The 23,861-nt window shown below is 39.7% G+C and overlaps 1 pseudogene; it reads left to right on the forward strand.

Annotated features, from left to right (window-relative positions):
- The first annotated feature begins 1,059 nt into the window (after positions 1-1,059).
- Positions 1,060-4,211, forward strand: LOC101956548 (ubiquitin-protein ligase E3C pseudogene; annotated as a pseudogene).
- Positions 4,212-23,861: the final 19,650 nt, after the last annotated feature.

Consider the following 23,861-nt stretch of genomic DNA (forward strand, 5'->3'; position numbering starts at 1 on the left):
ACCAGCTCAGCTCTGATTTCACTGACTATTCCATCATATATTTAGTAAATGACGCTATCTGATGTGTGGGTTTGGATGTTTGAGCAGCAAAAAAGCATGAAATAGAGCAGGACTTCAACTCTGCTTTTGCTTTCAGACCCAGAAACTCTGAGGTTACTAATAAAAAATAACATGCTTAGGAAACTAACTTCACTGCCTTCCCTCTAGTGCAAGCCACAACCCTTGTTCCTACTGCTTTCATAATTCTCTGCCACTGTCAAATGAATTCTTGATACTTCAACAAGTCATATTTCATTTTATAATTTATATTTAAAAATTATCAGAAGAGTACATATAATTTAAATATTAAAGAATAGAGAGGTGTTTTAGTAAAAACGGGAGAACTCCATACATATATAATAATAAAAATATTGATAGATTCTTATTTTCTTGGGTAATTTAAACATGAATGAACTCTGAGTTATGTTAAATGCTTCTTTGGGGATTATCTAAGGATCAATGAATTTGCAAGGATTCAAATTATGCAAAGTTTGCCTACTGACCAAAATGAAATAAAATTAGAAATAAATGCAAAAATATATTGTCAAATATTTGAAAACTAAAACCCACAGTGGCTTTTGAATAAAACATGGATCAGGGGAGAAAAGCAGAAAGGGATTTAAAAATTATTTTGAGATGAATGAAATAAAACACAATATATCACAATTTATACATCTAAAGCAGTGTTTCAATAAATAATCACAATAATTATTCAGTCATATATTCGAGGCTACAAAGACAGAAAACAATGAAGAAAAATCTCAAATCAATGAACTAAGAAACTATCCTAAGAAATTCCATTCCAGCCACAGCGGTGGTGAAGACGCGGTGTCCATGGGCTCTGCTTGGCGGCGGGCGTGGACCAGGCTGGAGCTCCAAGGCTGCCCGCCCCTTTGCCGCCCGCGTGTCGCCTTGGGCGGAGTGTAGAGCGCAGACACCATCAGGAGCGTCAGTCCCGCCAGAGGCCCCGCGTCCCCCTTCCCCCCACCCCTGGACGCGCAGATGGGATAGGCGGCAAAGATGTTTAAATTCAAAGGGGTCTTGAAAAGGAGGCCCAAGGTGTAGCTTGGTGGCGCCAGCAGGAAGGATGAAAAGGTTTCTCTTTTACATCGCACTCAGGAAGAAAGAAGGAAAAGAAGAAGAAAGGCGAAGATTAAAAAAATGCAATAATTATTCAGTCATTTATTCCAGGCTACAGAGAAAGAAAACAGCAATATTCCCTCCAGAGGAGTGCGTTCAATCTCTGTGCACACTCCGCAGAGTCTGGTAGCACTTTCTCCATCACTAGTGCCCCCTATCTAACCCTCCTTATAAGGCAGCTTCTGTTTTTATACAAACAAAACGAAGACGCAAAATGGTTGGTATGGTTATATCAGAACTTAATTAAACAGCTCCCTGTTTGTCAAGCAACTGAATGGATCCGAGAGACCGAAATGCTTATTTCAGATAAAGAGGCTCATGAGCCTCTGTTGCAGGTGGCTGCAGAGCTGTAATGATGACAGTTTGAATGTCGCACTTCCACTGAGAATGCTTGAGGTCTTTTCCTCTGAGAATACTTCCTTGCCTGTTTACTAGATGCTAGCTATGAGGTGTCAGTAATTGAACAGGTTTTGCACTACATGAAACACAATGGGTATTATAGTCTCTCTATTTGTTGATTAACAGCAAGATTCCATCAAGTATTGAATATTCCGATTTATCTATAGCAAACATTTTGCTGGGGAGTGTCCTAAACCGTTGCACTTTACCTACAGCTCCTGCCCAGAAGGTGCAAGGCAGCAAGTTTTTTGAGCCTTCACAGAGGAGTTTTTGGCAGCACCTTTTACAGATCAGATTTTCCGCTTGTCATTCTGGCATTAGCAGATGTACAGACCGTTTTCCCTTAAGAGCCCTTTCTGAATGCACTATTGTTACTAGACAGTAGATGTTCAAAAAGGAGTGGTGGAGCACCTGGCTTTTCTATTTTGTTTTAACTGTTGGCAAAAATGACTTGGGGGTGCTCTCTGAGGAGGGCCTGCTGGTGTATCTGCATGTGCTCCAGACTTTCCTCTCCCAGTTACCTGCCTCCCCTGAAGGTGCCAGCTCCCAGGACTCCACCAGTGACTCTGAGAACCAGAGTGAGGAGACCGACAAGCCCGCCAGGCCCCAGGACTGCAGAGTCTCTGCCCCATATGTCACCGAAGCACGAAGCAGCAGACCAGTGCCCTGCTGAACCTGGTGTGGAGGGACTCGGCCAGCGAGGAGGTCTTTACCTGGATGGCTCCATCTGTCACGCGCTGATGGTGCCCAAAGTCAGGCTTCTCCACAGTTTAGCCTTCAATGCCAGGTTTCTGTGGCACCTTTGGGTCCTCATCTCTTCCATGACAACACGGATGATCACAGGGCCGATGGTACCACTGCTTCAGGTGATATCCAGGGGCTCTCCCATGATCTTCCAGGACTCAGGCCGCATCATCCCGCTCTTTTACCTCTTCAGCTCCCTCTTCATTCACTCACTGATTTCCATCCATGATAACGAATTCTTCTGAGATCCCATAGAAGTTGTAGGGCAGAGGCGGTCGTCCATGATGCCCTTCACGCTGGAGGAGCTGGTCGCCCTGTCCCGCTGCCTGCGTGATGCCTGCCTGGGCATCATCAAGCTGGCCTATCCAGAAACAAAGCCTGCGGTGCAGGAGGAGTATGTCACCGCCTTTCAGAGCATCAGTGTGACCACCAGCGCTGAGATGCAGCAGTGTATACAGATGGAGCAGAAGCACTGGAATTCAGTTGTTTAAGGTTATCACCAACCTAGTGAAAATGCTGAAGTCCATAGACACAAGGAGAAACTTTTGTCCTCCAAATCATTGGCTATCAGAACAAGAAGATACTAAAGCAGATAAGGTCACCCAACTCTATGTGCCTGCATCCAGACCTGTATGGAGGCTCCTTCGGATGGAGAGGATTGGCTCGCTGCAGTCTATCCTGGAGGTGGGCCTGGAGTCCCCACAGCTGTCTGTGTCTGAGGAGCAGCAACTGACTGTCCTGACAGAGCTGCCTTTTGTGGTCCCCTTTGAGGAGCAAGTGAAGATCTTTCAAGGTTGATTTATGCAGATTAACAAGAAGTTCAAGGAGATGGCCCATTTCTGGATGGAATTAATGTCACAATAAGAAGAAACTATATTTATGAGGATGCTTATGACAAACTTTCCCCAGAAAATGAACCTGATTTGAAAAAGCAGATCTGTGTGCATTTGCTCAACGTCCATGGCCTGGATGAAGCTGGCATCAATGGAGGTGGTATTTTCAGGGAGTTTTTAAAAGAACTACTAAAATCAGGATTTAACCCTAACCAGGGTTTTAATGAAGGGCTTCTGTACCCCAGTCCTGCTGCTCAGATGCTCCTGGGAGATTCTTTTGCCAGACATTACTACTTCCTAGGCAGGATGCTTGGAAAGGCTCTCTATGAAAACTTGCTGGTGGAGCTGCCCTTTGCTGGCTTCTTCCTCTCCAAGCCGCTGGGCACCAGTGCCGATATGGACATCCACCACTGGCCTCCGTAGACCCCGAGGTCTACAGGAACCTGCTGTTCCTCAAGAGCTCAAGGAAGATGCAGAGGAGCTGGCCCTGAACTTCACCATGGTGAACAATGACCTGGGAGAGCCCCAGGTGGTTGAACTCAAGCTTGGTGGGAAGGATACCCCTGTCACCAGAGCCAACCACATTGCATACATCCTCCTGGTGGCAGACTACAGGCTGAACATGCAGATCCACTCACACTGCCTGGCTTTCCCTCAGGGCCTGCCTAACATCCTCAGCCTGGAGTGGCTCCGAATGTTTGACCAGAGGAAATTCAGGTATTAATTTCTGGTGCACAAGTTCCCATAAGTCGGGAGGACCTAAAATCCTTTTACAAACTATTATGGAGGCTATTCTGCCAGTTATCCTGTCATTAAAATCTTCTGGAGAGTGGTAGAGGGTTTCACTGATGAAGAGAAGCTCAAGCTGCTCAAGTTTGTGACCCCTCTCCTGGGGTTCCAGGAGCTATACCCGGCCTTTTGCATTCACAATGGGGGCTTCCCACAGCCAGCACCTGCATGAACCTACTGAAGCTCCCAGAGTTTTACGAGGAGACCCTTCTGCGAATCAAGCTGCTCTATGCCATCCAGTGTGCTGCTGGCTTCGAGCTGAGCTGAGCTGGACTTGACCCTCACAGAGCAGCCAGCACCTCCCCAGGCCCAGAGAGAGCTCAGGCTGGACCCTGGCTCTCCAGGCTCCTCCCTCCTTCTGACATTCCTCCCTCCCTTCATTTTTTAGATGATTTTTTATTATAACATGGTCACTTATTTAGATGGACGTTGCTTTTCAGATAACTTAAAATAACAATTGTTTTGTGCCAGGTGGCTGATGTAGTCACTTTGCCAAGAAGAGCACAGTTTTTAGACTAATGGCATCTCAGTGAAATTAACCAAAGATGAAGCTTTGGCTTTGCTGACCTTGTTAGACTCCTTCTGAGCCGTGGCCTCTGTGTGGGCACCCCAAAGTCTGTGACCAACTGAGGGGCCCAAGTGCAGCCCTCCTGGGCCACTGCTTCTCATGTAGTTCATTGTTTACAAGCCTAATTGTTGAAACTAAAGGCACTTTCTGCTGCTCCCCCCCACCCCCGCCATGGTGGTTAGGTTTGGACAGTAGGTGATGGTAGTCGTACTGATAGACCCAAGCTGATCTTTTCTTAAAATTGGGTATCTCGCCACAAAACCATGAAAAGATAATTTCGGCTTTACTATAAATTATTGCAAATTCTGAACCTGCTTGGAATGCCTGTCCGTGCCTTGAACTCACCCATGCCTGGCTCTCTGACCAGATAGCAGCCCTCTCTGAAACTTTAGTGACACCTCATAAATATTGGCCTTCCCTGGCCAGACAATGATCCTCTCTGAGGCTCTAATGGTCCTCATAAATTCTGATGTTGGGGCCAGCAAAAAAAAAAAAAAAAAAAGTAAACTACCATTAGTGTGATGCTTGTCAGAGTTCTGTTATCTGTAACCCCCCCCCCCCCCTTTTGTGTAACTTTCTGGGCTGTAAAGCTGGGCTGTAGGAAAGCTGGGGCTGCTGTCTTGTTCCCGCCATTTGGGGAGGGAGAGGCAGTCCGGCTGGTCGAAATAATAAGCTTGCTTTAATTTGACTTTTAATTGGAGTTAGTGGTCTTTCTTGAGTCCTGGTCTAACAGTACTTGTGTTTTTCTTGCCATTTCTCCCAGCTGGGACTGGCATGTTTGTTCTCAGTATAGCATTGACCTGCATCATGATGGCTTGGGTATTGCCGTGAGGGTGTGAGGTGGTCACTGCATTCTCCTCTGTGTATCTCCACGTGGTGCCTGGGGAGGTTCAGGGGGAGGCCAAGCACACATGTGGCCTTCAGTGAATAGTGACTGGGGGCTTGGAGGCCCATCAGCTTCTATTAAAGTCATTTGACCAAAGTGGTGGGATGTGTCTCTCCGTGACCACACGCCCTCCTCAGTCTGGCTGCAGTGCCCATCACCCAGGGCGTCTTGGGGTACCTTACACCCTGTGCTTCCAGCTGCTGCTCTGACATGGAGATAGGCATCCCTGGTGCGTGTGGGGACGGGGAGTCTCACATAGGCACTTTATCAGGTCCTCAGTCTCCTCAACAGCATCGGGGTGCTGGCTACTTGGGCAGCCGAGCTGGTGCTGGGGAGAGCTGCAGACCCCGTCCCTGTGCACCCAGGTCCCCTCCACTAGAGGCCTGTAGGCCTTTGTAGTCAATAGACCAGAATTAGCAATATGCTTCTGAATGGGAAAACAAACAGAACGGCACTTTTAAGACAATGACTGTTAATCAAAACAAAATGTATAATTTCTTAATTTGAATAACAAATTGTTTAAATACAAAAAAAAAAGAAATTAGAAAACCATGTATTACTTCCCTTTCCATTGCAGTATAAGTCCTAATAAAGCCTCTTTCTGATGTACAAAATAAGAAATTATAAACTTAATATCAATATAAGCCCAAATTAAGCAGAAGAAAGGAAATAATAAAGTACAAATCATTGGCATGGAAACCAGAGAAATGAGAGAAAACTAAGTAAAATAAAAATATATTTATTTTTCTGGAGGTCACTAAAATCGATGAGCTTATAGTGAGCCTAACCAGGAAAGAAAAACACAATTTACCAATATGAGGAATGAGAGAAGAGACATCATTGCAGATTGTGCAGAGATTAAAATAATTATGAAAAACTTTGTGCATATAAATTGGACCACTTAGATGAAATAGGAAAACTCCTTGATAAATACAACTACTGAAGGTCATTCAAGAAAATGCAGTAACTTAGCCCACGTGGTAGTGAATGCCTGTAATCCTGGCAGCTGAGGCAGGAGGATCTGAATTCAAAGCCAGCTTCAACATCTTAGTAAGGCCCTAAGCAACTCAGTGAGACTATGTCTCAAAGTAAAAAATAAAAAAAGATCTGGGGAGTGGCTCAGTGGTTAAGTGCCCCAGGGTTCAAACCCCCCAGTACCCCATCCCCAAAAAGAAATAACCTGAAACAGCCTTGTACCTAATAAATACATTGAATTTTTAGCTAAAATTCTTTCTGAAAGGAAAGTGACCACAACACTCGGAGCAACCAAAAGATCTTTATTGCAGCAGTGCAACAGAGAGAAAGGAAAGAAGGAAAGAAGGAGAGAGAGAGAGAAAGAAGAGAAGAGATGAACAGGGAGAGAGCAAGAGCAAGAGAGAGACAGTGCGCACAAGAAAGATAAAGAGCAAGAGAGAGAGAGCAAGAGAGAGAGAGCAAGAGAGATAGCAAGAGAGAGGGAGCAAGAGGGAGGGCGAGAGAGAGGGGGGCCTGGCAGGAGGGAGTTTTTATAGCCCAAATCTAATGGGGCCTCTGGGTCTGCAAGCTGCCTTGTTGGCACAAGGGGGGTTGAGTGCTCAGCCTTGAGCGAGCGGGACTTGACACAAACAGGTGATAAAAGACCAGATAGAGGGGAGTTTGAGTGCGTGGGCTATCTTGCAGCCAACATCTGTCAGCCTGCCCTGCAGACAACACAGTTCAGCCTGCTCTGCAGCCAACACTTTCCTCAAGGATGCTCCAAGCCCTCCCACGTGATTTCATTGACAAATTCTTCCAAGCACTTAAAGAAGCCATAACATCATTATATAAATTGTTACAGAAAATGAAAGAAGAGGGTATACATCTCACCTCTTGTCATCAAATTAATCTTCTACCACAATTCAATATACTACTGTTGGGGTGCAGCGGAGCGGCGGAGGGGAGAAACCACACAAGAGACTCACTTCATGCAATCGCAAGGGGGAAGTTTATTGAGGATCCTGTTCCAGCGCGCTGGGACTCCGTGCCCACTCAAGGAGGGAGAGCGGCTCAGAGCCCAGAGCAGAGTTCAAGCGGAGTTTAAGTACACTTTTCAGAGAGGGTGGGGGGCTTTGCATACATCAGAACAAATCATCATGAGGCACGGGAAAATTGAACAACAATTCTGAAACATGATTAGTACATATATTGGCGGGAACAATCAGGGCAGGAATGATTGGTGCTCCTAGGTGGGGTACACATTCAAACTGATTGGTTTGGACCCTGAATATCTACGTGACAAACTGCACAGGGTCTTAAATGCTTATGTGAAGAGTTGCACAGGACCCCAGTCCATAAATCACTAAATGGTCAGTAGGGCCTTGTCCTAACTGCCTCAGGAATTTAACCCATGCTTTGCAGTTTTAGAAGCAGGTTTACAAGCCTGGTCCTTTACACTTTAACTCAGGCTCTGCGGCTCAGAATCAGCTTGGAAATTTTACCTTTACACTACAAGAAAACCCTCATGAGCTAATATCTTCATAAGTATAGATGAAAAGTTCTGAATGCAATTTTAGTAAACCAAACTCAACAACATATATGAAGAATAATTAAACACAACTAATCAAAGAATGCAAGTTTTTTTAGCCTGAAAAACTTTACCAAAGTGGTTTATAATATTATTGGAATAAATGAACGAAATAATCATTAACTTAATTTTTGCAAAAAAGAAAATTTGACAAAATCAACATTGATTCATGATGGAAATACTTACTTAGAAAGAAATAGAAAAGAAATGTTATCAATCTGAAAAAGGGCCACAAACATCAAACTCAATATTGAAAGAATAAAGCTTTTGCTCTTATATAGGTCCTCAACAACGAATGTCTGCTGTTCCTACTTCTAGTCAATTGTGAAACAAGCAAGAGAAGAAATAAGAGAGGTTCCAATTGGAAAGGGCAAAGTATGTTTTTTTTTTCCATAGGTAACCTGATTGAAAGGGATTGGCATTTTTTTTTTCTATAAAAAGCAGACATTTCAGGCTTTGTGGTCTAAGACATGAAATCAAGGATACTACATAGATACTTGTACAATCATCTCAAATGTAACCATTGACAAATGTAACAACTTTTCTTAGCTCATAGATTGTACAAAAACAGGTGGTTTGCTGGATTTTGTAGGGTGTGATGTAATGTGGGACATGTTGCATCAGAAAAAAAGGAAACCTAACTTGCTGGTTGCTACTGGATTCCCAGTACTGGGGCCACATGTGGCTAAGATAGCACCTAGTGATTAGCCAGAAGGCATTGCCATGGGTTGTGGTGAAGAATCGGACCACCTCTAGGATAGGCTCAGAACCCTCTGCCCTCATGGACAGCTCAGCTTGGACAGCTTGTGTCTCCCATTATTGCCTGTAGGATAGGTGTAGATGTAAATTCACCCCACACTGCTGACCTTTACCCTGATTGGCTCCTGTATATTACATTAGCTGTGTGTGTTTTCTCCATAAATGAGATCCTGCTTTGACTGTTCTCCCTGGGGAGTCTGATTGTCCTCCAGAGAGGGAGGGCTGGGTGTGGGTGGCCAGTCCACCTTTACCTTTCTTGGTTCCTCCTGGTCAGGGCGTGCTCTCCCAATCTCTCCCACAGGTCAGGAGGGAACAGGGGGCTAAAAACCCCCACAGGATGTGGCCTGTTGACTATGATTTGTCAGCCCCTACAACAGAGTGTCTTATGGAGTCCACCAAAAACAAACAGGATAAAGAAAAAGTGAAACTAGCAATGTTTCAGGATACAAATTCAATAACAATTACCATTTTTATTTATATGTAGCAGTAATGAACTATCAAAAATTGAAATTTTTAATTTTAACTTGCAGTATCATCAAAAATACAAAACATGCAGAGATAAACCTGACAATTTTTATATTGTAAACTATAAAACATGATTGAGAGAAATTGAGATAATAAATGGAGAGATATACCATGTTCATGTAGTGGAAGAATCAATATTGTTAACATAATTCTTTCCTAACTTATGTATAAATTCAACACAACTGCAATCCAAATACATACAGGATTTATTGAAGAAAATTGATAAGCTTATTTTTAAGATTGAATGGAAATTCAAAGAGGATAGAATAGGAAAAATACTTTGTAAAAAGAATAAAGGTGGAAGTTTATGATTTCCGATTTTCAGACTTTTTATGTTGTGAACAACAAGATGGTATGGTGTTAGTGAAAAGGTAGATATGTAGACAAATAGAAGAGAACAGATTCCAGAGGTCTACTTACATATATTTCACCAATATATGCATGTAAACAACTTTTGACACCCAAGCAATTTAATGGGGGAAATACTAATCTTCTTTAACAAATAGTGCCAGAACAATTGAATATCTATATATGAAAATTGCAACTAGACTTTTACACAACCAAAAATTAACTTGAAATGAATACTAGTCCTAAACAGGAGTGAAAAATTTAAAAATTCAATAAGAAAATTGGAGAAAATCTAAGTACCTTCAGCTTGAGCAAAGACTTCTTAACTAACATATAGAAATAAAAAAAAAACTATAAAAAATCAACCAGTTTAACTGTATCAAAATAAAGACTTTTTTTTGAAAAGATATATTTCAAAATTAAAAAGACAACCACAAAATGGGAGAAATATTTACCAATGTCTGACAGAGATCTTTTATATTATATAAATAAAGAACATGTATGTTCTTAGCAAAAATAGAAAACAACCCGGTTAAAAGTGGTCAAAAATTTTGAATAGAAACTTCATCAAGGAAGAAAGATATAAAGATGGTAATTAAGCACACTAGAATATTCAATAGCAGCAGACATTACGAAAATGAAAACTAAAACCACAGCAAAATGCTACTATATTGGCATTGAAATGGCTACATTAAAGACCACTATACCAAGTGTGGGCAAGGATGTGAAATAACTAGAACTCTCTTATACTACTGTTAAATAGTACAATCACTTTGGAAAATATTTAGGCAACATTTTTAAAAATAAAACAAAACATCATGATTCAATCATTTCACTACTAATTATTTACCCAAGAGAAAAGGAAATAATTTACATGGAAGACTTGTATGGGCTATTCAGAATTTACTTGTAATAGCCAAAATTCCCAAAACAACTCCAATGTCCATTAACAGGTGAGTAGATAAGGAACTTGTGGTATATCTATACAATGAACTGCTGCTAGACAATAAAAAGGAAGACGTCACTGACATATACAACAATATGCTTAGGCCTCAGAATAATTAAACTGAATGAAAAAAGACAGAAAATGAGTTCATATTTTATGATTAATTTGATAAAATGTTAGAAAATACAGACTAATTTATAGTGACAGAAATCAGATTAGTAACTGCTTGTTGGCTGGGGGTGGGGCTGGTTTACAAATGATCATAGAGAAGTTTTGGGAATGATAGAGAATATTTTTTTTTGAAGAGCAAAATATATTCAGGTTTAAAAAAAGTTTTTAAATTGATTTTTAAAAAAAATAAATGACAGCAGAATGTATTACTATTCTTATTACACATATAGAGCACATTTTTTTATATCTCTGGCTGTTTATAAAATATGTTCCCACCATTTCATGTCTTCATACATGTCCTTTGGATAAATGTCCATCGCATTCCATCATCCTTGCTAACGCCCTGCCCACTCCCTTCCCCTCCCACCCCTCTGCCCTATCTAGAGTTCATCTATTCCTCCCATGCCCACCTTCCTACCTCACTAGAAATCATTCTCCTTATATCAGAGAAAACATTCTGCATTAAGAGAAAACTGCATGAGAGAAAATCCAAGAGTGCTAAAAATGAGTATTTCACTGTACCAGTCATTACAAAATTCTTAGTATTATGTATATATTTATTCAGCATTAGAAAGAAACATATATGTAGTGGGTAGTGAGATGTATTATCTGTCACTGGTAAATTTCCACTGCAATAAATAAACCTATTCTCATGCCCAGGCTACTATTACATGTTGCTCTTGATTCAGGAATATTTACAAACCAACTTGGCTCAAAATATCAGCCATCACAGGTTTTCTCTTTTAATTTTTAAAATTTTGTATTTGTTCTTTTTAGTATACATGACAGTATAATCTATTTTGGCATATTTGTACATTTTGCAAATTGTGTAATGCAAAGTAAATCATGCCAAATTTTTCTGATTTGCCACTGGTTGGGGTCAGAGACAGTAAAGCCCTGGCTAACATAGCTCAGGTCCTGAAGGATTCAAGTTCCAAAAATTATACTGTGCCCTTATTCAAGGCCCAGTATATGCATGGGGCTTAAGACTCAAGGGACTGGTTTCTAGCATGGGGCTCTTATTGCCACTAGTTTCAACAGGCAGGCAGCATTGTTCTAATCTCTGCTTGAGTGTGACCTCTACATGTACAGTCCTGGTTAATGCAATCCCACTGTTCAAGCTCCACTCCTCTAAGGAATGGAGACAGCAGCTGTGTGTGGCTGGCCCAGAGCTATCCACCACTCTCACTGCCACACCACACAAATTCAGGTTGTTCTTATTGCCATGGACTTACCATCTGCTTTCTTTTCTTTTGGGAAACCTTCTACAGTGTAATTAGTGTATGTTAGATTCATATGCCCAGAAATTGTCTTGTAGAACAGAGTCTTGTTGAAAGTTATAGTGACCATACTTTTAAACTCTACTTTTATGATGCTGTTACTTGTGAATAGTTTTGTTCTGATCTTCTTCATATGTTGGAGGATTGGCCAAAGAATAAATGAATGAATATATATAGTCATATCTTGTATATGGACATTGTTGTATATGTTGATGATGTCTTCCTTTCTATTGTCTAGCAACATTTTATTGTACAGATATACCACATTTATATACATTATATATAAATATATTTTTAATCTAAAATTACCTTGAGAACCTCAGAAAAACAACACACAATATTTGTAGAAACGAGAAGCTGCCTGAGCATAGGAAGTGGTTATTTGGTTAGGGTTGTGGTTAAATAGGAATAATGATGTCATAAATCTTTCCATAAATCGCATTTCCAGGAAACTATGACCCATAATTCAATACTTTTCTTTCCAGCTAATAAGGCAAAGGAGAGAGGGCAGCATCAGTTGTCTCTGACAGAATACACTGCCAAGAAGGCACACTCAGAGTTTTAGGAGAAAAAATTCCTTTAAGATAAAGAATAATAGAAGATTTAGAATATTTTTCTTAATCTCTGTTGTTTTGTTTTTGAGGTTATTGTGAATATAATCATTATAATCTATTTTTTAAATGTTCCTTCTTACTACAGTGTAGAAATATAGTTTATATATACATATATATATGCAGATTTTGATCTTACAAACTTTAAATGTGTTTTATTCTAACAGTTCTTTTATGGATTTCTTGATCTGATATTTTCTGCAAATACTGACAAGTCACCTGTGAATAAAGACAGTTCCAAATCTGAAAAAAAAAGAATAATAGAAAATAACAAAGAATAATTTTTATAAGAAATGCATATAATCAAGAGATAGTAAAAATGATATTTTACTGAAAAAAAACCAAATTATACAAATTAATGAAAAGGGATCATAAACTTCAATGGAGATACAGTCTATAGATTTACAATAATTTTTGCTCAAACTCTTCATACAATTTAAAAATTATTCAATATTGTGAAAGCATAGGATAAATACATTACATTGTAGTAAATATTTTCATGTGTTGTTAATTTTCAAAAGGGATATTCTGTTCCATCTAAGGAAGGCTGACTTCTCCGATCTCTGTGAAAATAATAATAAAAAATATTTGGCTTTGTTTTGCTTTATGTAAATATATTTAAAGCTGCCTTCAATTTCTGATTGTTTGTTTTATCTGTTTTGTTTTGTTTTCTTCATCCTTCTTACTCCCTTAAAAATGTTCTGTGTTTCTCGATATTATTTTACAATTTTTAAAATTTTAGTTTGTTGTATAGGACAGCAGAATGCATTACAATTCATATTATCCATATAGAGCATAATTTTTCATATCTCTGGTTGTGGACAGAGTCACACCATTCATGTCTTCATACATGTAATGTATGAAGTAATGATGTCCACCTCAATCCACCATCTTACCTACCTCCAATGCCCCCTCCTTTCCCCTCCCTCCTGTTTTCCCGATTTAGAGTTCATCTAATCCTCCCATGCCACCCACCCACCCCATTATGAATCAGCATTCTTAAATCAGAGAAAACATTCAGCATTTGTTTTTTTGGGGGGATTGACTAACTTAGCATTATATTCTCCATCTCTATCCATTTACCTTCAAATGCCATGATTTTATTCTCTTTTAATGCTGAATAATATTCCATTGTGTATATATACCACATTTTCTTTATCCATTCATCTATTGAAGGGCATCTAGGTTGGTTCCACAGTTTAGCTATTGTGAATTGTGCTGCTATAAACATTGATGTGGCCTGTGTCCCTGTAGTATGCTGTTTTTAAGTCCTTTGCATATAGACTGAGGAGAGGGATAGCTGGATCTACATCTTTCCATCTTCTGAGGTGTTCTTTGATTTTTTCCCTTTAGGGTTCTGTAGTTTTCATTGTATAGATCTTTAACCTATTTTGTTGATTCCCAAGTATTTTTTTTTTGAGGCTATTAAGATTGGGGTAGTTTTCCTCATTTCCCTTTCAGAGGCTTTGTCACTGATACACAGAAATGCCTTTGATTTATGGGTGTTGATTTTGTATCCTGCTACTTTGCTGAATTCATTTACTAGTTCTAAAAGTTCTCTGGAGGAATTTTTTGGGTCTTCCAGGTATATAATCATATTGTTGGCAAATAGTGCTAATTAGAGTTTTTCTTTACCTATTCATATCCTTTAATTTATTTTATCTGTCTAAATGCTCTGCCAGTGTTTTAAGAACTATGTTAAACAGAAGTGGTGAAAGGTGAAAAGAAGCATCCCTGTCTTGTTCCAGTTTTTAGAGGGAATGCTTTCATTTATTTTTTTCATTTAGAATGATGTTGGCCTGGGGCTTCCCATAGGTAGCTTTTAAAAGGGATTAAAAAATAGCTATGAATTAAAAAATGGGATTTGATAGGATTTGGGCTAATACTACAAGGTCTGTCTCCTTTACTGAGTGACCATGAAATCCATAACATGTAATTATTTTTTCTGGGCCTATTCAAATTTTCTTAAGAGGAAACTCCAAGTAGTTTGCTTGTGAAGACAGATAGCACGCCAGGCCGCCTGAATGGTATGTCCCCAAGTAAAAAATTGTTTTAGTAAATATCATTTCAAGCATACAGTGATTTTTAGTACCCACTAAAGATAAAATTTTATGACACTGCTCAGTGATATAGGAAACTATCCACCCTAGATTATGTGTGAAAAAGATTATAAGACAAAAAATTCTAATTCTGTAAAGTTTTATATCTATACTGATGTGTGTATCTATATTTATAATATCAGGAAGGACTTTAATGACATTCATAGGATTACAAATGATAAACGATGGAAGGACTCTTATATGCTTCCTGGATAACATGTCCTGAACTTCATTCCTCTGCCACATTCTTCCACCATGGCGATCTACTTACCTTGGGCCCAGAGCTATGGAGTCAGTCAACCATGGATGGAACCTCTGAAACCATGGGCCAAATAAGTTTTCTCCTCCACGTTGTTCTTTTCAGGTCTTTAATTCACAGCAGTACAAAAGCTGACTAAAACAGTGGGCATTAGAGTTTTTCTCAACATTTTTTTCTACTTAATATTATCCAATAATGAAACACTAAATTAACTTTTTCACACATGATCTCCTTTTGGTGGAGTAAATTTTTAGGAGTGAGGTTGGTAGATTAAAGGGTCAATGCTTATGCCATTTTGTTGGATATTGCCAACACATTTTATAGCAGGACAGCGTTCACCTGTCATCAGCAATACATGGGTTGTCAATTTCACTATAGCTTTGTCCAGGCAATGGTCATAAAGCCTTCATATTTGATTATTATTACTTACCTAATAAGTATGAAATGCTAGTTTCACTGTAGTTTTAATTTGCTTTCTAACACCTGCTTCAAATACTTTTGTTTACTTTTTTTCTGTGCAAGCCTACTGTCTATTTTTATAGAAGTATTTTAATCTCTGTGTCTTAATTTTTATTTCTTCGTATTTAAGCAATGCATAGTACAAATATATTCTTCCAGTTTTTAATTTGCCTTGTGGCTTTCCAGAGATCTTTTGATATTTGCAGTACTAAAGCTTTTGTTTATAAATTTTAAATAGTTAACTTTATACATTATGGGGCTAGAGGTAAAGTTCAGTGGGAAAGAACTTGTCTAGCATATGCAAAGCCCTAGGTTCCATACCCATGACTATATAAATAAAAAATTATTTTCCTTCTTTTATTTTCTTTTAATTTTTGAACTACAATTAGAAAAATTTTTCCTGCATTTAATTTATAAAAAGAATATGTCTAAATTTTCTTTTAACAGTTATATAGCTTCATATTTTTACATTTTGTTCTCTGATTAATTCAGAGTTTTTAAATTGTTTCTTGTATGGATACAGTTTTATCTTTCTCCAAGAGCCTATCATGGGTTGCAACACCATTTATTTGAAAAGTTCACTGATTTAATATGTCACTTTTATTATATGCTAAATATCCATGTGTACTTGAGCTAATTTTCAACTTTTCCTTCCTTTATATTAATAACTATTTTTAGAACAATTTTACACTTCCAGAAAATTTGAGCCTCTAAAACAGAGTTCACCGTATGATTGAAATGATATTTACTAAAACATGATATCCATCTGTACACAGATTTTTCTATTATAAACACCTTACATTAGTATGGAAATTTACCACTATTAATTAAATAATACTAATACATTATTTCTAACTAAAACCCATGATTTATTCAGACTGACCTAGTGTTTACGTACCTAGTTTTTTCTGTTCCAGGGTCCCCTGGAAGACCCCACATTACACTTGATTGTCATGTTTCTTTAAGTTCCTTTTCTCTGTGATAGTTTTTAAAAAAATTTCCCTGTATTTGATTACCTTGGAAATTTTTAGGAGCTCTGGTCAATTATATTACAACATAAATTGCTATTAAGTGACACTGAAAAGTTTTTCTTCTTGTTTCTTGCTAGTAATCAATTTTTGTATATTAACATTGTATCTGGTGATCCTATTAAATAAATTCAATTCTTTAAAAAATGATAGAACTACCACATTTTTCTCCTCTTGATATTGTATTGTCAGATCTAAGGCAGGTCTAAGGCAAGTGGCCCTGAAAAACTTCAGTTTGGGGGAAATTTGCATATGGAGCACTGTACAGAATTTCTCTTCCTTTTTTTCTTTCCTGTAGGCCTTCAGGGTCCCCCTGGGATCATGGCTAGAAAAAATGTTTGTGTTCTTAGTTGAGCACTCAAATCCATTTCAATTATTTTATATATCTTTAGTCATTATACTTCTCCATTCTCACCACTATGGTCTTTTTTTCCCCTATTTGTCTCATGGATTCAAAATAATGCCATCATAATACCTTACATATAAACAAAAAATGAAAGACTATTCCCTAACCCCAATGAGCCTTTTATTTTGAACCCATGGCTCCTGAGGTACCCAAGGGAACAGAGAGAGAAGAGTACCAAGGCTTTTGGTGAAGCGAAAATCTTTTGTCAGCTTCGAAGTGTTTGAACCTGTAAGATTTTGAAGTAAATCTAACTGAATAAAATTTCAGATGCCTCAGATGATTGTGAGGGCTGTAAAGTGCATCATCTCTTCAAATAACCAGTGAAAGACTGCAGGGCCCCAGACCCAATGTTAAGAATTCTAACCCCCGTGCCCTCTAGAAAGTCCCCATGCACAAGCACTCCCCGACTGCGTGTAGCACTCCAAACGCTATACAATGCCACCGCCAGATGTTCCATATAGATAATCCTGGGAAAGACAAGCCTGAGGAAATAGGGTAAAAACGGGAACAATAAGGACGGGATGTAATTTATGGGTTTCTTTTCTGAGAACGTAAAGTGGAAAAAAACAAGTTTACCCCCCAGGTGACCCCAGGACTGAATTCCGAGGAACGTATAGAATGGCTGTTGCTGTGCCAAGCTGAAAACTGACCCCCGCTCCCTATAAAAACTCTGTACCCCCGAGCCCGGGTGTGCAAGCCACCGAAGCTACGGCCGAGGTGTTGCTGTGCACCCATGGGCGCCTGTGAATAAAGCCTCTGCGGTTGCATCCAGTGTCTCGCGTGCTCCATTCTGGATTGGGGTCTCGGGGTCTTTCACCAGCACCTGAATTATACTGAATCTGACAAAGAACACCCATCTGTGCATCAATCAAATACTATCAGGCATAAGAAACAAAAAGAGAAGAAAGAGCCCTTTCCCACTCATGACAGAAAGGGGGAGGTGACATCAGTTGAAGGTGTGCATGGACAGGGCCCTATGCAATTACTTTTTTAGAAGAATTTAGTGAGTGGTTTAACAATGGTCCAGTGCCTACCAGGGGAAGTGTGGCATAAAGCCCCTTCCAGGCCTCAAATTAGCATAGTTGTTCCTCTGTCCCATGATTCTGAGGTTTGAGTGCCTGAGTTTCAATTCAGGTTCCACCTCATTAATAATGTAGCCTTAGGGAACTATTCAATCCCTTCATGCTACAATGTCCTAATTGGTAAAATGAAAAGGAGAATTAATAATGATAGATCTACTTCACTGCATCTCAGAAAAAGTAAGCCAGTTAGAGTAAAAACACTTAGGAGAGTGTCTGAAACATATTAATAAGTGTTCAATAAAAATTAGTCATTATTATAGTAATTATTAATTCTTATCATCATCAGGGCAATATTATTAATCATGATCATCATCACAATATCAATTTTCTCACCAGCCTGACTGATAAGGATCCCACACATCTGAAAAGAAATTCTCAGGGTCACAAGTCAAAAGAAGCCCTTCATTTCTTTATTTTTGGTGGGAATGGGGTGGAGAGGAGGGATATGAAAATAATATCAATTTTGTGTTTTAGATTCTAAAAACTGCCCCAGGCACTTGCAGAAGACTAATCAGCTCCCAGACACATCTAGGTCCATTCCCTCACCCCCATCCTGGTTTCTTTCCTACCTTGTCCCATCCTAGAATTTGTTGGTTGATTCTGAAACTGCAAAGGTCAGATTCACTCCAGTACAGTTGATTCGTGGGCTTACTGACAGTTTAGTAAGCAGATCCATAAAGAAATAAAGTGTCCTCTGTGTTTCCAGAAGTGAAGACACTTTAAGATGTTTGTGTTGATAATTATCCTTCCCCTTCAGTCTGAGGGTCTAAGCCATCCTTGGTTCAAGTCCTAGCCCTGGATGATGACCTAGAGCACAAAGTCCCAGCCCTTCCCCCTGCTGAGCCCTCACTCCTCTATGCATATGGAAACTGTTCCCAACAAAGCAGCAGATTCCCCTGGAAGGCACACCAGTGCCCTCTTGCTATCTACAATTCCTGACTCTAATCCCCAAACTCTGTCACCCACTCTTCTCTAGTCAGTCATTGGTGACAAGCAACCTGTGCAGAAGGTAGCTCTAAGTGATGCCAAATTGAGACACTGGATACTTCCCTCTCCAGGCAGTTAGAACCATAGAGCAGGTAGCATGGTTTGTCTTGGTCAGACTAAGTCATGAAGAATTATGGGAAGGACACCTAGTTATAAGGAAAAAAAAAGTATTCTTTAGCAAAGACAATAAATTCCTAATTCATATACTTAATAAGGAATGTAAAGAATCGAAGAGAATACTACAAAGCTCTTTTTGAGAGCACAAAAGAAGATGATTTGTATGTTCCCAGACAGGAATGTAATATACACATTTAATGCAGTGTCATTCAACATCTACGTGGATTTTCAAAAGTTGATATTGTGTTTCTAGTTGTCACCTCTGAAAACTGACTATCTGTACACAGTTATTTGAGACCTCCACAGTATAGAGAAACTTTTAAGAATAATTAGCTTTCTTCCTGCTACATTGCTTAATTTTCAAAAGCATTGTTTCTTTTCATGTTACCTTGCTGTTTTTATATGGAGATATTTTTATTAATTAATTTTTATTTATATATGATAGCAGAATGCATTACAATTCTCATTACACATATAGAACACAATTTTTCATATTTCTGGTTTATACACAGTATATTCACACCAATTTGTGTCTTCATACCTGTACTTTGGATAATACTGATCATCACATCCACCATCATTATTAACCCCATGCCCACTCCCTTCCCCTCCAATCCCTCTGCCCTATGTTAAATTCATCTATTCCTCCCATGCTCCCTATATGGAGATAATTTATTCTGACGTCTCTAATGGCAATATTAATAATAGTAGTTTGATGTATAGAGAACCAAATCCTAAAGGTAGTTTCAGGGTGGAAGGGGAAAAAAAACCAACAACACCACAAAAGAAACCACCTTTCAGAGTGGCTTACAGCCCAGCCTTTCTCTGCTGAACCACAACCCACCACTTCTTCATCTCCTCCAAGACAGCACAGCTGAACTAGAATTTATCAACATGAAGCCTTCACAGAAGTTGTGTTTAAGTGAAGCAACAATTTGTCATTGAACATGTTCTTTCCAGCCAATGAGGATCAGTGTAGGGCTCATCTCTTGCCTCTGGAGGACTAAACTGTCAAGAAAACTCACAGGAATGGAGCAACTGTGCAGAGAAAAGGTGTTTCTTCTCACAACACCAATAAAATCTAGTACATAAGAAACAAAGAATAGAACAAATTTTTATTAATATATTACATTTAATATGAAGAACTGAAAAATTAATCCAGAATCCTGAGTAGAAGTAAAAGTTAAATTCATATGAAGTTCTAAAATTAACATTATGTTTCTAAAAATCAATAAGAATGATGAACAGGCTATAGATTATGTAAAAAATGTTTAATTAATTATATAAACTCTAATAATCACTGCTGCTTGGAATGCTTTACTGGTATCTGTCACAATAACTTCAAAACAACAGCAGATTTGTTCTATACCAGGGACCCATTAATATACTAAAACACAGAAGCTTTAGCCTTCAGACTTTGGCTGAAGAGTCTTACAAATTTGGTCATTTCCCATTATATAACCAAATTTGATTTATAAACATCATCTGTTTTTAATATTCAGAGTTAAATAAGAGAAATCATGTTAAAACCCCAACAGGTTATGTTCAGATAAATATTTCTCATATTTCATAGTTTGAACATTTTTATTATATTTATAAAATTCACATTCAGTAAAATAATGGTGCAGATTCTGTGAGAGCTTGGCATGCATCAGGCCACATTTAATCTGAACACATGAGGACCAGATGATGAAGGTTTTACTAGTGACATGAGAGACTTGGTTTTGCAGAATGTTCCACCTTCCACTTCTGTGTTCTTAATGGCTATTTTAGCTCCATTTGTTGGGTGTCCCATTAATGAAGTTATTATTATAATGGCTAGCCTGGGGGAAGCTGAGAGTAGATGGCAGTTAAAAAATATTCACAGAGGGAAATAGACCTGGAAACAAGATAAACAAAGGAAAGAAGGGCTTTTAGAATCACAGATGTGCACAAGTATGAGCACCACCCCTGGCAGCAAGAGTAGATCACAGGAAGATAGACAATCACCTAATGCAGTCCTTCTTGAGCTGTGGAAGCAGCCACACCCACAGCAGCAATACCTGAGAACAGGCAGAGGTAAATAAGCACCCTGAAATGCCCGACCTGTGCAATTGAAAGACTATTTGGCTTCTTCTAGGGGAATGAAGGGATTTTGTTTCAGTACAACTAGGAATTTGGCCAAGGTGCCCACCCTGCATGAACTGGCTGGGACTGAAGTGACATGTGGAACTTGCTATCCACTGGTCCCTGAACAATGGGCAGAGGGTATTGGCCTTGATGGATACTAATCCTTGGTGAACATGGATTAGTTCCCAGGTCAATATATTCATAGTGATGGTTATGGGTGATGGACAATTAAGGGAAAGACAGTGTCCTTACAGCTGGGGATAGTCATTTGCCCCCACAAGCATAAATAGTACATATGTCTCCAATCCCAGAGTACATCTAAAACTGTGGCTACAGACCACAGCAGGGAAGTTTCACCTCTGTTTGGGAGTTGTGCAGGTGATTATGAGAGGATATGCAAAACACCTGCCCAAGTCTTAACCCAAACCCAGAGGACTGTGACAATGAGGAGTACTGCCCCCCAGGGAGACATGCACAAATTGGAGTTACTCTCTTGGAACTGGAGAAGGTGGGCATAATGAGAGCCCGACACACCCTTTTAACTCTCCAGTGTGGCTGGTGAAGAAGCCTCGGGGCACTTGGAGAATGACTAGATTATCAAGAACTGAGTTGGTGGTACCTTCTCTGCATGCAGTAGTTCTTCAGTGCATAATCTTATGGACCAAAGGACATTGCAATTGGGCACTTACCATTATGTGCTGGACTTAGCTACTGCTTTATTTTTTATTACTCCACTCCAGAGAGCTGAGAGCAGTTGTCTTCACATGATAAGGCCAGAAATGGACATATCAAGTGTTGTGACAATGTTATCTGCATAGCCCAACCATATGCTATGATTTGGTGGCCAGTGACTTGCCTCGATGGACTCAGCCACTCATTATGCATATATTTCATTATATTGATGATGTTATCAACTTCTGACTTTCTTTCAGATTTAGAGCTTGCAGCCCCAACTTTAGGGGCCCATTTTAGACACATGAATGGATACCCAAAATGGCTGTACTTAGGCTCCCTTGCAGAGACTTCCAGCAGACTCTTATATTTAATATTAATTTTTAAATGCATAGCCAGGGCTGGAAACCAGTTATGTTATGGTTAATCAAGGCCAGAAACACTCTGATCCAAAATATCTATTCAAGGTCATAAACATTTGCTTGTAACCATGTGCCCCATCTATGTAACCTGTTGGCAGTGTGCCTTCTTTGTTTGAATTGTATATAAAAAGAGCCTATGAAAATGTGACGCGACCCCTCGCCGGCAAAGGAAACACGACACAGGATTCTTCTTTCAGCAGTTTACTCAGGACCTTGGAATCATGAGAAAACAGGAACAAGCAAGGAAAAAGCGCGAGCGGTCGGTCTGCCCTAGCTTAAGTACCCAGCCTCGCCAATGAACTAGCACCATGTGGAAAAGTCTAATAGGTACAGTGCAGTGGAAGCAGGCCAGAGCCCAGCCCCACAGCCTTACAAGGAGTTGTTTACTTCTAACAACTCTAACCGCTAAGTCATCAGAAGCAGGAGGCCAGCACCATTTTCAGGGTGCGGTCGCCGGCTCCCAACAGTTCCCCCTTTCTGTTTTACAAGCAACAGGTAAAAGTAGAGGTCCTATCTCCATTGTGCAAAAGTGGCCATAAATAATGGCACACTCCTGAGTGGGCCCTTCCCCAGGCGAGTCACCATTCCGACCGATGCCTTTTTCATGGAGGTGGGGCGTCGACATCAAACCCATATGCAATAGGACATGCTTTTCTTGGGACTCAAACCTATAGCTCCCAAGTGCAGTGCCTTGCCTCGCACCCTGTGCTGTGTCGATCGCTTGAGCATGGTGAGCCATGCTTGAGGGGACTGTCCTGCCTCTAAAGCGGCAAAGGCTTGTATGAGCATAAGACTCTGCACCCGCTGCCGTTTGCGCATACGAACCAGACACCACAGGCACAATCCAATGGCAAGTACCAGGACCACAGCTAACTCACCCATGCCTGCCCATTGCTTCAAGAAACTAAAAGACTTAAACAACCATGATATTACATCTTTCACGGGAGCAATATGGACTCACGTCTTGTAGTCCATCCATGGGCAATAAACACCCATGAGTGAGTACTTGACTCAAAATGTCCACTTGGTCTTGTAGTAGATCTACCCACTGGTTGAGAAGCACAATGCCACGATGTAGATGTTAATTCATCATAGTCTGAGTCTCCATGGCTGTTGCAGCAGTACCCGCAAGCTTGTTCACAGCATCTGCAGTAAGCACAGCAGTAGCGAGAGCTGCGGCGGCAGTGGCCTCCGCAACAGCAGAAGCTGCAACGGCTGCCACAATGGCTGCAGTTATACCAAAGTCTTTTTTGTTTCTTTGCAATAATACAGGCAAATTATCATCATCAATAACATTCTTGTAGGTGGTTGTTAAAGAAAAGGTAAAGGTTTTGTTAGAATTAATAAACTGAAGGGGTCAATGAGCCCTGACATCCAGTCCAAGCTAGTGAACTAGTTTTTGTGGCTTTACTACGGGGCAACAATACCGGTTGTTGAGGAATAGAAGTATTGGCTCTCAATACCTTAGCAGGAAAAACACCATTGATTACAGTAGCATTACCATTAGAGTCCCGGGAACCGTCACTATCAAACCAGCCCAAAGATTGATTGGTTAACATAATACAAGGTACAGAATCAGAGTAATTAACATGTACAGAGAAACACAATATGTCAAATAATGAAACAGTAGAAAAGTTATCA

This window comes from Ictidomys tridecemlineatus, chromosome 8 (genome assembly GCF_052094955.1).
Source record: "Ictidomys tridecemlineatus isolate mIctTri1 chromosome 8, mIctTri1.hap1, whole genome shotgun sequence".
In the NCBI taxonomy this organism is placed as follows: Eukaryota; Metazoa; Chordata; class Mammalia; order Rodentia; family Sciuridae; genus Ictidomys; species Ictidomys tridecemlineatus.